The 15,548-nt window shown below is 42.6% G+C and overlaps 1 protein-coding gene across 4 annotated transcripts in view; it reads right to left on the reverse strand.

The window, feature by feature from the left end:
- The window catches only part of ARHGAP22 (Rho GTPase activating protein 22), a 148,226-nt gene that overhangs the window by 44,744 nt on the left and 87,934 nt on the right, over positions 1-15,548 (reverse strand). The gene's annotated exons all lie outside the window — the stretch shown is intronic.

Raw genomic sequence — 15,548 nt, forward strand, 5'->3', positions numbered from 1 at the left:
ACTGCTCACCATCAAAAGGGCTACAGATCCCATCTGACTTCAATGCTTTGCCACCCCTCTCTCAAGGTACCTTTGTCAAGTTGCTTTACATACACTGGTAGGTATCTTTGCCTTGAAGGAACAGCATACTTGCAAGCCCCTAGCTGCATTGTATGAATGCTCTCTCTTCCAGGCCCAGACTAGTTAAAGCTGGCAGAATTGCTCTCATATGCCATCTGCTTATGTGGTTTGTGCAACTGCATTTCATGTGGCCTTAGAGCCATCTGCTGCTGATGTCAGCTGTACAGTGTTCACCTCAGAGTAACACACCACATCCTAATCCTTAGCAACAGTCCCCCTTTCAGCTCTCCCCCATACCCCACAACAGGGAAGATGAAATACTGAAACACTGGGGCTAAGTGACTTGCTGAAGTAACAGCATCAGGAATCACAACCCACACTTCAAAGACCTATTTACTGAAAACTCTTTCTTTTTTGATCATCCTTAGTCTGGTATGCATTCACTGGAAACTGCAAAGCACAAGGCTGCCATTATGCTGGTTACCTGTCCTGCCCTGTGCCCCTCTTTGAAGAACCTTTGCAGTTGCATCTCTCCCTTTATACAGCTGTTTCCAATGAGGAAACACTGGAGTTTTTGTTTGCTTTGAACTTCACTCGTAGAAGCTTAATGTTCTTAAGATCAGCATTTGTGAAGCCAGGATCCCCTTTGTCTGTATGGCAACAGAAGTTCAGGGGGAACAGGACTGGACTTCCTAGTAGATGTTTCTGCCCCATTTCATGTAAAAGGAGGAACTTTTCTATTCTCAAAGTTGCTATCAGGTTCTGCTGAAGTTGGCAGCTTCTTTTTTTGTTCATACCATTTCCCTTCCTTCCACCCTCCATCTGGTTTGTTTTCACCCATTTTTTCCGTCATTCTGGATACTGATGTACTTGTGTATTGTCATTATCTCTACTGAAAATTTACACAATTACAAATACTTGTATGTGTGTGTATATATTTACATGTTTGCATTGCTTTGGTGTGGATAGTGTAGTGGTATTTTCAGTAAGAATGAAATTTAGCTGCCCATGTGCATGCTGCTGCAGTATGTGGGGAGGCAAATGGCATTTGAAGGCTGAATTATGAAAGGGGTGCCTGGTGGGTAAAGCAAGTTCCACCTGACATGTTTGCCCTCTGTACTAAAGCAAGTAGTAACAGGAAGCCTTTAATTGCAGACAAGCAGCAACAAAGATCTTGACAAATGGACAAAACTAGCACCCACAGCTGAAAAGAACAATTGCAATGATTCATGTTTACTGACCTTTTCTCTATGATTGTCTTAAAAGTATCACATTCAAGGCTCTCAGATCTCCCCAGTAATGAAAGAAAGTCAAAAATGAGGTAGATTAATTCTTTCAAGATTAAGGGCAGCTCTATTAGGGGGAATATTTCTTTGCACAGCAGGAAAAAAAGACACCCAAACCAAAACCCCAGTCTTGATCTTTGCATTAAGGAAAAAGACAATAGAAATATTAGTAAGCAAAAGGTCTTTATGAGTGCTCTCGAACAGTCACTTGATACCTAATTATGTTTCTTCAGTCATTGCTTTTGATTCTGATTAATGCTGAACCTCTATCTGGAGGACTGTCCCATGAACCAAAGTTTTCCAAAAGCCTGAATGCTAGGGACAGACCCTGTCTATCATACCTGAATCTTGGGCTAACCTACCATCAGCATGCAGTTTAAACTTTGCTACAACCAGTAACTCCACTGCTTTTCTACTGTTTTTTTCTGGTGATCCTTTAACAGAAGGGGAAACTTGTGGAGCGCAACTGAAAGAAACAAGCTTTGAATCAAAATACATTTGTTTCTCAGCTCCAGTAGACAACATAATGGTAATTTTTCCTAAAGAAATGTGTACCTTTGTGCATGAAGGGTTTGGAAAGAGTTTGAGGGGATTCTAACATTCACCTTTCATTTGGATGTGTCAATGAGGAAAATAAATATCTCTTACTTCACTGAGTAAATTAAGCTTTTAAATTGACACAGTTAAGATTTTCTTATGGAGGGATTTACAGTCATGCACTAAAATCTCATTGACTTTTCCATCAAATATAAATGCCTAATTTCCTTAAACGCTTTCAATCCACCAGGTTTAATGATAGTTATAAGTAGAAGATGATAAAATTTTCAAACAAAACTCCTTGCTGAGGATTTTCATGAGTTCCTAAATGATTTCTAGATCCCAGATCTTAGACCTCATCCCAGAGTATAAAGCAAAGGCAGGCAAACACTCTAAAACCACTGCCAGCTATAAACTAATCCAAAGGCCCTGTGATCTGTTCTCTCCTCACACGTTCTGTGGTTTCAGATGCTATTAAGCTGCTTTAAGAAAACACCAACAAAGAGATTAGACCTCAGAATTGTGGTTTCTTATGCAAAAATTCTGACAAGACTAAGCATGAACAGAGCACTACAGCTTTTCCGTACTGGTTCACGGACTACAGAAAACCCTTAAAAACCTAAGGCTAGTACTCTATTTCAGTTGTCAGGAGCAAGTGTATGGTAAATGCAAGAACTGAAGATTTGGTTTAATCTTTGGTCTTTTACACATAAAAATTGTATCTGGTTAGCTTGACTCTCTAGCCTGGAGAGAGAATCATAGAATGGGTTGGAAAGGACCGTAAGATCATCCTTGCCATAGGCAGGGATGCCTCACAGTAGACCATGTGCCCAAGGCTCCGTCCGACCTGTCACACCTGTCACACTCCTTTTGATGCAGCCCCAGGATATGGTTGGCTTTCTGGGCTGCAGGCACACACTGCTGGCTCGTGTTCTGTTTCTCACCAACCAATACCCCCCAAAGTCCTTCTCTGCAAGGCTGCTCTGAATCTCTTCTCTGCCCAACCTGTAGCTGTGCCTGGGATTGGCCCGACCCAGCTGTAGGACCTTGTACTTGGCATGGTTAAACTTCATAAGGCTGGCATCAGCCCACCTCACAAGCATGTCAAGGTCCCTCTGGATGGCATCCCTTCCCTCCAGCATATCAACCGAACCACACAGCTTGGTGTCATCGGCAAACTTGTTGAGGGTGCACTCAATCCCACTGTCCATGTCACAAACAAAGATATTGAACAAGACCGGTACCAACACCGATCCCTAAGGGACACCACTTGTTACTGGTCTCCAGCCAGACACTGAGCCGTTGACCACAACTCCTTGTGTGTTAACTGTCCAGCCAATTCTTTACCCACCAAGTGGTCGATCCATCATATTTATTTCTCTCCAGTTTAGAGACAAGGATGGAATGTGGGACAGTGTCAAGCACTTTGCACAAGTCCAGGTAGATTATGTCAACTGCTTTGCCCCTATCTATCAGTTCTACAGAACCACAGAAGGCCACCAAATTGGTCAGGCATTCCCCTTTAGCAAAGCCATGCTGGCTCTCACCAACCACCTCATTATTTTTCATGTGCCTTAGCATGCTTTCCAGAAGAATCTGCTCCATAATCCTGCCAGGCACAGAAGTGAAACTCACCGGTCCATAGTTTTCCAAGTATTCCATTTTCCCCTTCTTGAAAATGGGGTTTATATTTCCCTTTTTCCAGTTATCAGGAACTTCACCTGACTGCCACGATTTTTCAAATATGGTGACATAGATGCCTTTCTTGATAATGTGTGTGACCTGTATTACTTTAGACTCGCTTATTAATTAAATTAAAGAACTGATTAAGGGTACCAATCACTTCAAATGAACCAAAACCTTGAAGATGAACAAACCCATTTCCAGGTAGGCTGCATGCTGGTAAGTGACCACACTTCAAGAACCATGACAAACAAAAAAAGATGCAAGATAAGAGGAAGGGAGGAAAACAATTTCAAGTACTTTTAAAGGAAAAACAAGTAGCATTGCACACAAGCTCTGCAGTGAACACCACACTTACAAAACCTGCTTATATGTATTCGGTAGTTTGTAATGTTTAGATCCACTTAAGCTGTTTTTTCCACGTGCTTTATCCACCTTAGGCTGAATTGTGAGAAGCTGCAGTAAAAAACCTGCTCATTCATTTTTAAGTTATGCTTCTGGCATTAGAAACATTTATTGCAATAGCACTCCAACCCTCCTGTAACTCCTTTTTTTTTCAATTACTTGAAATTTCAGAGAGAAGACTACTATGCTGCCTGGGATGTGCTGCTCACTATGGCCACAAAGTACAGTTTAACTTGGCTAAGGTGAATTCACAATGTGGGAAAGCCATTTCTACTGCAGCAGCCCAACATTTAGGTTTGAGATAAGCCCAGGTATAACATGCACCTGCTAAGCACATTATTTTTTTTTTCAGGGATGTAGCATTTCTCTTGTACCAACACAGCTCACACACCATTCTCTCCAGCTTCTGCCACTATTACTTTGCTTCACAAAAGAAACAGCCATTAACAGCGATCACGTTGTGTCCCTAACTAGAGTGGTTTTGGGAGCCTGTAAAACATGCTTCCAGCTCCATACAGTATCCCTATAAGTAAGCTGTATTGCTGTTGTTTGAGTTTTGTATTAGCTTCCTTCCATTAGCTAGCAGCAAGAGATGAAGTCTCTCTAACCTGGTCACAGCTAGTTTAGGATGCCAGCAGAACTATTTTAAAGACAAACTGATCAACAATAATTAACATGAGGAGCAACTACTACACCAGCAATTGCTAGGAGCTGTATGACACCACTTCATCTCTCTGCTACTTGTGTGTTCCACCCTGAGTGTGAAATCTTCAGCACTGGTATTCTAATTATGTCCATGATGCCTCAAGGGTTAGACTGTTAAACAAGTGACAGTTTGCTCAATTAAACCCTTGTGGCTCTTGACTCAAATAAGGTCTCTTGATAGGGGGTTACAGTGGAGACTATGTTCACTTCAAAACTTCTATCATAACAGAGATGGCAGCAGCTTCTTCAGTGGAGCTCTCAGTGTGCAATGGCACAGTCAACCTGCTGACATACAGAAAATTTAGGGTACAGTGTTGCCTCTGCTGACACTAACTGTTTTGCCTGCCAGGTTAACAGGTATCTGCCATGCTGGCACCACCTTCTCACTGGAAAAACAAACTTCTTGCTGGAAAAGAACCTGAAGGTGTCGGGAGCCCAGGCACAGTTGTCATTCAGCTTCCTCCATTTGCACAGACTTGAGCCCCAGAGAACACAAACCTTTCCTTCAAAACTGGACTGACATATCACCAGCTTTTAGGGAGCTGTTCACCTCATGAAGTATTTGTCTTAGAATGACAAAAGGATAACTTCTGTCCCTTTCTACCTGTGTGCTGGAAAAAAACACCCAAACCAACAAAACAGCCATTTCTTCACTTACAAAAGGGTACCATTACCCTGCAACAAAAATCCAGACAGTGATAGCGACAGCAAGTGGGAATGACAAGGGGGAGAAAGAAAAGGTTGTGTAGCTTTTTCCCCCAGCATGTTCCATAATCAACCCTGTAACAACAGCGGGCTGCTTTCCCTTACCCTCCTTTTTCCACTCTAGACAGCTAACCCCTGCAGTCTTTCCTCAATGCATTTCAGATCTGGAGGGTTACAGTGAGCCTAGCCCTTAATCGTAATGAAGTGTGGAAGTGCCTGGGCTATGCAGAGCTGCTGGTCGTTTTTCCCTGTCCTCTGGCTTGTATGGAAAAGAAATGAACTTTTCTCAAGCCAGAAGTTACACACTCAAGGAAGGTGACTCAGACCAGCCCACTGTCAGAAGCTTTGTGCTTGCCCCTACAAGGCACATTGCAGGAAGCATCTAATTTAAGGCAACCGTCAGTTTGAGGGTACAAAAAGTTAGAAATATATATACAAAAGACTCAGAAAATAGTGGCAAAGCAGGCCACACAGTTCCATGTGGTTCTCCAAAGCAGCAAGTGCTCAACAGTTCTGAGGAATGTATCAAACTATATATTCCAACTGTGGTTATGTTTACATGCTATTATAAGGGAGGAAATTCCTTCCCAACCAAAGATGATGATACTTTGTGCTTTGAAATATCTGAATGAAAATGACTGGATAATTTTTATGCATTACCGTGCAACCACAAGCAATTTTCTAATTCTCATAAATTTCTTCAAATCTGTAACACTGAAGACAAGAGATGAGGGAAACTTTAAATCCTGACAAGAAATTGCTCACCACAACATCAGAAAAGCAAAGTCTGATCTACTTTTCTTTAATAGTTTCATACTGGAGAGATAATACCCAACTTCTGCATTCTTCTTGAAGTGCTGTGCTCACACTTGCCAGGTCTGCTTACCAATGCGAATTAAGTGGTTCTTATGTTTTCTAAAGAAGTCTCTCTACAACTATCTTCTCCTCCTCTTTGCCCCTCATAAACCTATTTTTTCTTTCCCCTAGTCCACCATGAAGCCAAAGACACCCTCATTGTATTTTTAAAAGGACCATCTTAGCCAATGCCCTGGTCTTTGAACTAAAGAGAATGGAAGTGAAGCCGTCAGCTGCTACAGCTTAGGCTGTGGATACCAGAGCTTTTAGCTGACCCTGTAAAGACTCTGGCTCTCTGTAGACTGAACACAGAGTTCTACAGAAATTCAAGCCAACCAATTACAAACATTATTATTTTCTTCAGTGAAATGACTGAAGCTTTATAATCACAGTTTTGGCAGCAACAAGTAAATGGGCTATCATCAAAGACTCAACAGTTACTGACTTTGTTTTTACAAAAATGAAGCTATTTGTTGTATTAATGCAGGAAGGGGACTGAAACGCAAAAGAATACATAATGTAGACCTTCGGAAAAATGTTGGCAAATTTGGAGAAAACCCTTGCCAATATTAATGATGAGACAATGTAGATGGAAGTAGTTATCTAAATCCAGACTGAAGAGCTCAGGGATATTCTGATCCAAGTACATTGTTACAGTTTGCACAAAATAGCAGTTTTATAGCAGTCTCCTCTTGTATCTGGCTATGCATTGGGTAACCAATGAATCTTCTAAACATAACTGTAATACATCACACTTTTCGCTGTAGCAACAGCGCTTTTTGGCAAAAAGGAATGTTCACACTTTTCTGTTGGGCTTAACAGTGCAACTGCCCAGAGCACAGCTGTGGATGGCTAACGGACTCAAGGTTGTGCTGATGCAAAAAAGAAAGTGCCTCAATTCTTCATGCTTTAGGACAACTGTCAGTGAATGACTAGCAGAACAATGCTTAGAAAAATCAATTCTATTTCTGTCCACTGACTGGCAATATTCCTCCCAGTTAGCAGCGTTATCAAAAAGCCCATAAAAGTTCCTTTGAAGTGGTTAATCATTAGCAGATGCAACCTCACTTTTCAAAACCATGCTAATTTAAATCAGATTTAAACAAGAAATTAAAAGAGCTTGTTAGGTAAACAATAACTCATCTGGGAGATGTCTTTAGCTGGTGAACTTGTTCCTACTGAAATTCCAGGGAGAGCTGCACAGAATGTTTTCCTCAGACTCACTGGATTTCGTGGTGGTAGTCTTGTCTGTAGCATTTACTGCTACTATAGCATACTGAATACTACAGATGTACCCTTCCATTGCATCCCATCATGATGCTTCTATATCTCCTCCATGATAGGCCAAAGGCCTGCACATAGGTAGTCTCTTCTGACAAGCCAAGATAGTCAGCTTTACAATGTAGAGGCAGACAATAAAGCTCAGGTGCCTGCCATTAGAGGTCACATCACAGTTCAGGATGACTGCTTGAGGAAGTACATTTATGATGTGGGACTATTCACAATGTTCATCACAAAGCAGAACTGCCTCAATCGTTGCCTTGCAAGCTTCCACTCCACAGCTCAGAAATCGCACCAGCACAAAAGCAATCAAGTCACTGACCTGTTGCTGTACAGCTCCAGACAACACAACCTTGATTCTGACCTGGTATGGACTTTCTTGTCTGTGCATCTCAGTACTTGTAGACCCAGGGCAAACTCCAGTAAAGCGACCTTGCTCCTGAAGAAATCCTTGGACTTCTGTGGGTGTTCCTAGATCTGCATGGCACTGCAGTCTTAAGTACTCTGTCCTGGTAGTCTTCCTCCAGAATGGTTAGCTGGCAGATGGGAAATCCTTGTATTTGAAAACCTGGATCAGCAACCTCTTCTCCACTATGCCAGCATAAACAGTGTCTTAGCAAAGCATGTTGTCACCTACTGAAGGCTACAGGATGCTGTCAGAAGCTCCTTCAAATCATCTTATGTTCTTTGATTGCTTAGAAGTTTTTGTTGTGCTTCAAGCAAAGGCAGCTGACCAAAGCTATATAACAGTCATAAGATAAAGTCTCTTTACTAGCAGGGCAAACTAAAGGAATTTCCACAAAGGAGCACAGAAAGGAAAAAAATGTTTAGGAGACATTACAACTCACAGGAATGTGCCCTAAAAGCCTGAAACCTTACACCAGTGCAAACAGCAATGAAGTGTGATAATGCAGCTTTCTCCTGGTGTGAGAACGTATTTGTAACATAAATATTCACACTGCCTAGCCAAAAAATAGAACTGCATTGCGATTACCTCTAGAGCAAGAAATGTTACCCTATGAAAAATCTCTACTTTCCCTAAGCCTAGAATCAAGTACCAAATAAAGAGAGAGCAGGTTTACAGCATGCAGTTCCCACATGCCAATTTAGGACTCACATATTCTGAGGAAACCCAGCCATCAATATATTTTATGATGTTCAAATACAGAAGATGAAGTTCCTGTCCCAAGGAACAAAAGACTTGCCCAATGCACATTGAGATATACTACTTAGAAATACCAGGGTTGCCAATTTAGCTGCTTTTGCGAGAGTGACGTTAACTGTATAAATTAGATCTAATTACACAGAGTCCTTTCCAACACTAACTATTCTGTGATTCTGGCCACTGAGAACTAGCAGTTGGGTGACAATTGTGGAATATCATCCTCATTTCTTGGAATGCTCTCTATAGGCAAAGTATTTGGGTGTTTTTATGTTTACAGAACCAGAAAGCCCATTCTGGCAATGCTGCCATCAGTGTGCCTACTCCAAAGATACACTGAGCCCAGTTGGTCCACTAAGGAAAGTGAGAGCAAGAAATAGGACACATGTATGTGCCTCATGAGCCTCCACCCTCTCCTCACCCTTCTCATTTCTTGAGAGCACAGAAGTGTGTGCAGCCATTGCAGGCAGCATGTGTTATAAGAAATTTTGTCTTTGCAGTCAAAGGCAGGATAACAGCCAGAAACCAGGATCTGCTCAGCCAATGACATGGTATATTAAAAAGCCTTCCAGCTTCTGTTTCAAAACAAAGAAATCTTGATAAACCTGAAGCCAACAGCTGCTGCCTACCTTACCTTGGGGACACCTGCTGAGCTGCTGCCTGTTTAATATTACATTAAAACAGCAGCTTTCCAGATAATGAATTATGTATTTGCAGTGAAGCTATGGTACACAGCGTGCTGGGGAGGACAAGGCTTGAAAATGGAAGAACCATTTCTGTAAATGGTCTGCAAGACTGGAAAAAAAGTCACTGATGGTTTTATGATTTGCCTGAGCCCCAGTCAGGTAACAGACGGAACTGGGGGAGCAGGGCAAGTGCTGCCTCCTCCTGCCTTCCTCTTTTTTTACTGAAAGCAATCGGGTGAGTTTGAAAGTCCCTAAAGAAAAAAAAAAAATAAGCCAGTGAAAAAGTAACAGAACTATACAGCTGCACTTGTGACTGCGGCCAGTTTTATTGCCCTAGCATTAAGGACACAGAAGGTTAGCTTTTATCATTATTTTTATTTAAACGGTTCACAGTGTGAAAACAAGAACCCAAGACAGCAGTAAACCATTGCCTTGAAACTCTGATCCCTGCCAGTTTTCTCTCCTTAAGAGAGAACTCATCTATAGTCTCTGAATCAAATCTGCAAGCACTTGCCAAACAGACATTGCTTCTCCAGCCTTCCAGAGAGAAGATTTACTATTTCTCTTGCCTAGTTTAATTTCAGTTAGGTGCTCTGGGTAGCTAAGCACAATAGCATTAGATAAAAACAATAGGAGTGAGCATATATGCAAATATGGTAAAACAGGTTATCCTTAAATGCTCCTATCTACAGTTATTCCAGCCCTGACCATATTAGAGCCTAAATATGAGTGAAGGCTGATTCTCAGGAGGCAGACAGTAAAAAAAGCTCTTCAAAACACACAGCTTATCCTAAAGGACACCTTACTGCAAGACAAGCTTCATTCAGTCCAGCTCTGCTACTGCTGTCCAATTTAAAGTAACCGACATGGTTCAGACTGCCTGTTCACACCACAGTAACTGCAAAACAAACTTATGACAACTATATGCAAGTGGAAGTGATTTCAGTGTATGATTTAGCTATTAATAAATAAAAGAATTTCAAAAATATGTTTGATTGCTGGAATATTCTACTCAAATATAACTAAACATTACTGTTCTGGGGGAACAGGCACAGCAGAGGTTAAAATTACTTTCCAAGTAATGTCTGTGGGGAAATGCCTTCTCTGTATTAAAAAAGTGCAAATTCCACAGTGAGAAATTCTTACATAGCAGTGGAGAACAGAGATACAGAGACACTAAATGATTTCCAGGGTATTAGCTAGTGACTAGCAGAACCAGGAATGAAAGACAGAACTACCACATCCAGGCACCCTGGGTTAATTAAACACTAATTCTTATAAAGCAAGGAATACTGTTTGGAAGGTCGGTCATGTGCAACTGCAAAGACAGTGCCAACCCTAGAAAGCAGAAAGCAAAGAATGAGAGACAACAAGCTGAACAGCATGAACACTGCTCCCCCAGCACAGGATGGAAAGCAAGCCACTGTCTCACCAAAGCAGCGATCTCAAAACGGGAAAGACACATCAGAAATTAGGAGTGTATTGTGTCTGAAAAAGCCATTCCTTCACTTGGCAGCCACAGTGGTTGCCTGGCATCTCCTCTATTTGGAGAGGTTTAACTGGTGAGCTGAAGTCACTGCTCTCTCAGCAGCATACGCACAGCTCATTGAGAGGCACAGCAGTGTGCTGGCCTCCTCTGCCTCTTGAGCACTATGCTTCTTGGCAGCACTGGCCTCTCTGCCTGCTGAATCTCAGAGTCCCATGGAGACAGTGGCCTGTATCCCACAAAAGCCTAGATACTGGCTGGATAAAGCCCCAGTCCCACTCAGATTTTAATAGTGATGAGGGAGGTTAGCAACAGAGCTACATGGCTCTGGAAGTTATTTGCTGAATGACAGACGTGTCTCTGTGGTGCCCTGCCAGCTCCTTTCATATCTCCAGACCCATGGAGTCCAGCACACTGCTTCTTGGAGTCTCCAAATGCTCAGAGCATCAGAGCGTGCAGCCAGGATTCAGACTGCCTGTGGGCTCATCCTCTATCCAAATGCCTTGCTTTGATCCCAGATACTTCACCACAACATGTCTGCACCTTGCTGCATCCCAAATCTATGGAATTAATTTATTTGTAGGGGGTTCTAAGACTGATTTCTAGTCAAGGAAACAGTCTTAGAAAATAACACTCACCAGTTCAGTTCATAGTTATCCAGTCCCCTTTTCTGCCTCACGATGAGGCTTTTGTATTGGCGTATCCACCAGAAATATGGATAAGGAGTTTAATAAAACACAAAGGGTTAAGCCACACTCCTGGGCTTCAGAATTGGAAGTAAAGCCACATGCGACCACAGCTCCCAGGTGCGTGTAATAATGGAGCTATCCAGCTCCATCTTCTCTCCTTATTAGCCCTGCTAGATTGAATGGGTGATGTATGACTGACTGGACAAAGTATTAACATAAGAGCAAAACCATGATGGCCCGTGGTTTTGCTTTCCAACACAACTGTTATAGATGTTGAGCATCCTCATCTCCAGTCCTAGAATTTACTTCCCTCAAACCACAATGTTGTATGGACTGAACACTTTTCAGTGGGACAGCCTCTCTCAACTTCCCTAATGCATATAAACCTATTCACCTCACAAGCACATCAGAGACTAAAAAACAGTCAGACACAGACAGAAAGGATCAGGAGAGGCAACGAAGCTCAGTCCCAAATCCTGCCTTTAGCATGGCCACCCCTGGAGGTCCACAGACAGTGGCCCCGAACATTGTGAAAGCAGACACTGAAAGTCTCCTAGGTTGACGTCATGCAAAAATGACCTAATCAGCAGCCATCAGATATCCTGAGGTTGCTGGGTGTGGGCTGCTCTTCTCAGGCAGCAGCTAAGAGACTCCCTCCCAGGAGTGGCAGCCACATCACTTGTCTGCTGCACATGGCATTTTCCCCGGCAGCTCTGTTTGCTGAATACAAAGAGCAAGCCCACAACATTAAAGACCAACCCTTCCTTTGAAGTTGAGATTGTTTGGCTTGCCTGGCTACAAACTGTGCCTTAATCATCTGGCTTTGAAGTCCTGTAAATCTACAGCTGCAGCAATGTAAGGACCACTTGGTAATAAAACATCCATTATTAATTTTTTGAATTGAAGAGGAAAAGGCTTTTCTGGAGCTGAAACTTTCTTTTTCCCTCACAGGAAATGAAAGGGCAGGTAAAAGTCAATGGTGACTTTCCAGGATCAGAGACAATTCTGACAGTATGACATCTTATAGCCCAGTTTTGAGTGGTGTTGAGCTGGTGTTCAACTGAATGGCCAAAGGAAAACAGAAATTTTATTGTAGGAAGGCATATGAGAGAACAGTAGGTTTTAACAACAGACTGCAGAGGTTGATAAATACTTTTAACAGGTTTAATGTCTTATTTAAGGGGTGTGTGTGCAACTGATAGGAGTTTGATGGCTCTTAGAACTGGCAGTAGGAGAAATAAAGGAGTCTTTATTTGTAGCGTTCCAGTATCTGTCATTGCTGTAGGTTTTACCAGAGAGTAAGAGTAGCCTAAAGATACATCACCAAATGAGACCTCTGAAAAATCTCCACAGGCACAGCAGTCTGCAAAGTGAAGGATGCACAGCAAGAGAAAACGTTGTATTTCAGCTTGGCCAATTCATTTTAGGGGTGTCTGGAAGCTCTCAACCCCACAAAAACAGAGAGAGAATTAATCCAAAATGCTGTGTAGCCTGGCCTGGAATGCTAGTGAGAAGATAAATGGAGCACGGTGAGAATAAAGCTCAGCTGGGGAGAAACACACTTCAGGTGCAACTTGGTACAAACACTGCTCAGAGAGCTGAGAAACAAAACCCTGCACTGCCTGGGATTTCAAGCTATAAGACTTAGGAGAACTGGATTCCAATTTTCAGCTCTTCTGTCCGCTTCCTGTATTAATCTCAGCAAGTTCCCTCTCCAGCCTGAATCAGGAGTATTTATTTGGGACTTCTCTTTCACATGTGACCAGTATTTTTGGCCATGAACTTGTCTACAGCACAGCTCCTATCCTTAGGCCATCTGAACCTGTGGGAAAGAGATCATGCACGAACCTCACTACTCTTGCTGGCTTGCTCTTCCCCTGTTCAGAGACACAAAGAACAGCATGGACAGAACCATTGGAGCCTGTGGCTACTATAGTTTTTATGCAACTGCACTTCTGATGCTATGCCTAGGGCACTCTGTAATCATTTAATGCCTTTTAACAACCACATTTACTTACTGGGAAATATGTCCTTACTCAGATCATAGTGAAAACCTCTGCAAATGAAGTGCTTTCCAGAAGGGATTGAGGAGGGACTGCTTCAAGTAACTGGATGGAAAGGGGCTCAAAAACTGGCAGGAGTCCTGCCTCTTTAAAGCAAGATTAGCAATAGACTGATGTTAAACATGGAGTTGTCCAGGTAACTCAGCACTCTCCACTCAGACACACAGGTTCTCCCTTCCTGCTTTGGCACTTCCCTTCCCAGGCTATTCTGAAAGCAACAAAAGAAAGGGTAGCACAGAGCACAGTGGGCATCAGAAGGAAACAGGATCCCTACCCTACCACTATGCCTGGACCAGGAGTATCTTCAACAGCTACACGGCTTTCACAGATCAGACAGATTTGGCAGAAGCAGGCTCAGACAGGCAATACCCTTTACCCTCTTTGGCTCACCAAGTTGCTTTTGGGGAAAAGCTATTTGAGGTGCCCAGTTAGCTGACGGTTTTCAGCTTCCTTTTTTCAGAGTTGGTAGTGTGTTTCTAAGAACGGCAACACTGGTCGGTGTTGGCTGAGTTTCCCTCAGTCATCTCTTGAAGGCCCAGATCATGCCCATGCTGATTCTGGTTTTAAAATGGTTACTTCATAGGCCCCTCTTGCTTGCATGGGGGGGGGTGTGGGGGGTGTGCGGCTACTGCTGACAGTTCCTCACTGCCTTCCCATCCATGCAAGACGTTCTCTCGAGGCTGAGCTCTAGGGCTAGGCAAATCACAGCCACTGCACTGTGGCACCAATGCTGGCTCCCAACAGATTCAGCAACCACTAAGTCTAGACCTACAGCCACAGCTCCTATCCCTGTCTGCTGCTTCTGGAGGCTTAGTCCTCTCCCACACCAGCACATCATCCGCCTCCATGGGTAGGAATGCCAAATTACAGCATGGCAGCAACAAGGTTCAGGTGACTAGGCAAAGATTAAGTACTGAATGACTGCTCCCCAGCTTCAAACTATAACACTTAGAGGGTCACGTTGACTCATGCTCGATGTCTAAAGCTGGGCTCCAAGCCTAAAGGAACTGACGTGCATCTAATAAATCAGCCTCTTACCAGAGGGTCAGGAAACACATGGACAAGTATTCAGCAGGATGCGCTCCCCATACTCTTGTAGAGGCATCAGGGCTGAGAGAGTTTATCTTCAAGTGCACCTGCGAGAATAGCCTTCCTTACCTTTCCTAGCTGTACCATCAACCCTTTCCTGCCATGCCTTCTGCAAATACAGGTAAGGTAGGCACCTTCCCTCAGCATCTGTCTAAAGAGACATTTCTGCTGTGGCACATTCTATAAGGAAGAAGCAGTGGTCAGCTAAGTGCTCCGAGAAGACAAGGAAAAAAAGGGAGTAAAACCCATCCCTTGTAAAGTATCATATATATATACACACACAACAAAACCCTAAAGAATAACCTAGCAAAAGCAGATTAAGAATTGAATTATAATCTTTTCTCCTTCTTTCTAATGTAGACTCCTGACGTGATTCTATCCTTAAGAATCCCTGAATAATTGTATAAATTTGTGTACCTGCACAGACATTTTGCTCAACAAAATACCAAAAGGTTGGTACCAGTGTCTATAGCTGAGCTTAGATCAATTCTCACATCCCAGCTGATAGTTCTTGCTGTGCAACTTCCTTTTAAAATAAGAACCCGGTAGTAAACATGAAGGTAGGTTAAAGAATGTAAATTTACGTATCTTCAAAACCTTTTCTTCAACTTTCAGCCTGCGATGAAAACCAATTCCTCAGTGTAGCTATACCTTAGAAGCAATTCATATTCAAATAAGGAATTAGGGAAATGCGTATCTTAAATAAATATATATATATACACACACACACACATATATATATATACATATATATACATATATATATATAAATGCTTGGTCAGGTAAGCAAGTCCAGTTCCTCAGATCCCATGGAACCGATGCATGTTCCAGCAGTAAGAAATCACTTCTGTTTGCA

The sequence above is a fragment of the Lathamus discolor genome, chromosome 3 (assembly GCF_037157495.1).
Source record: "Lathamus discolor isolate bLatDis1 chromosome 3, bLatDis1.hap1, whole genome shotgun sequence".
Taxonomy (NCBI): domain Eukaryota; kingdom Metazoa; phylum Chordata; class Aves; order Psittaciformes; family Psittacidae; genus Lathamus; species Lathamus discolor.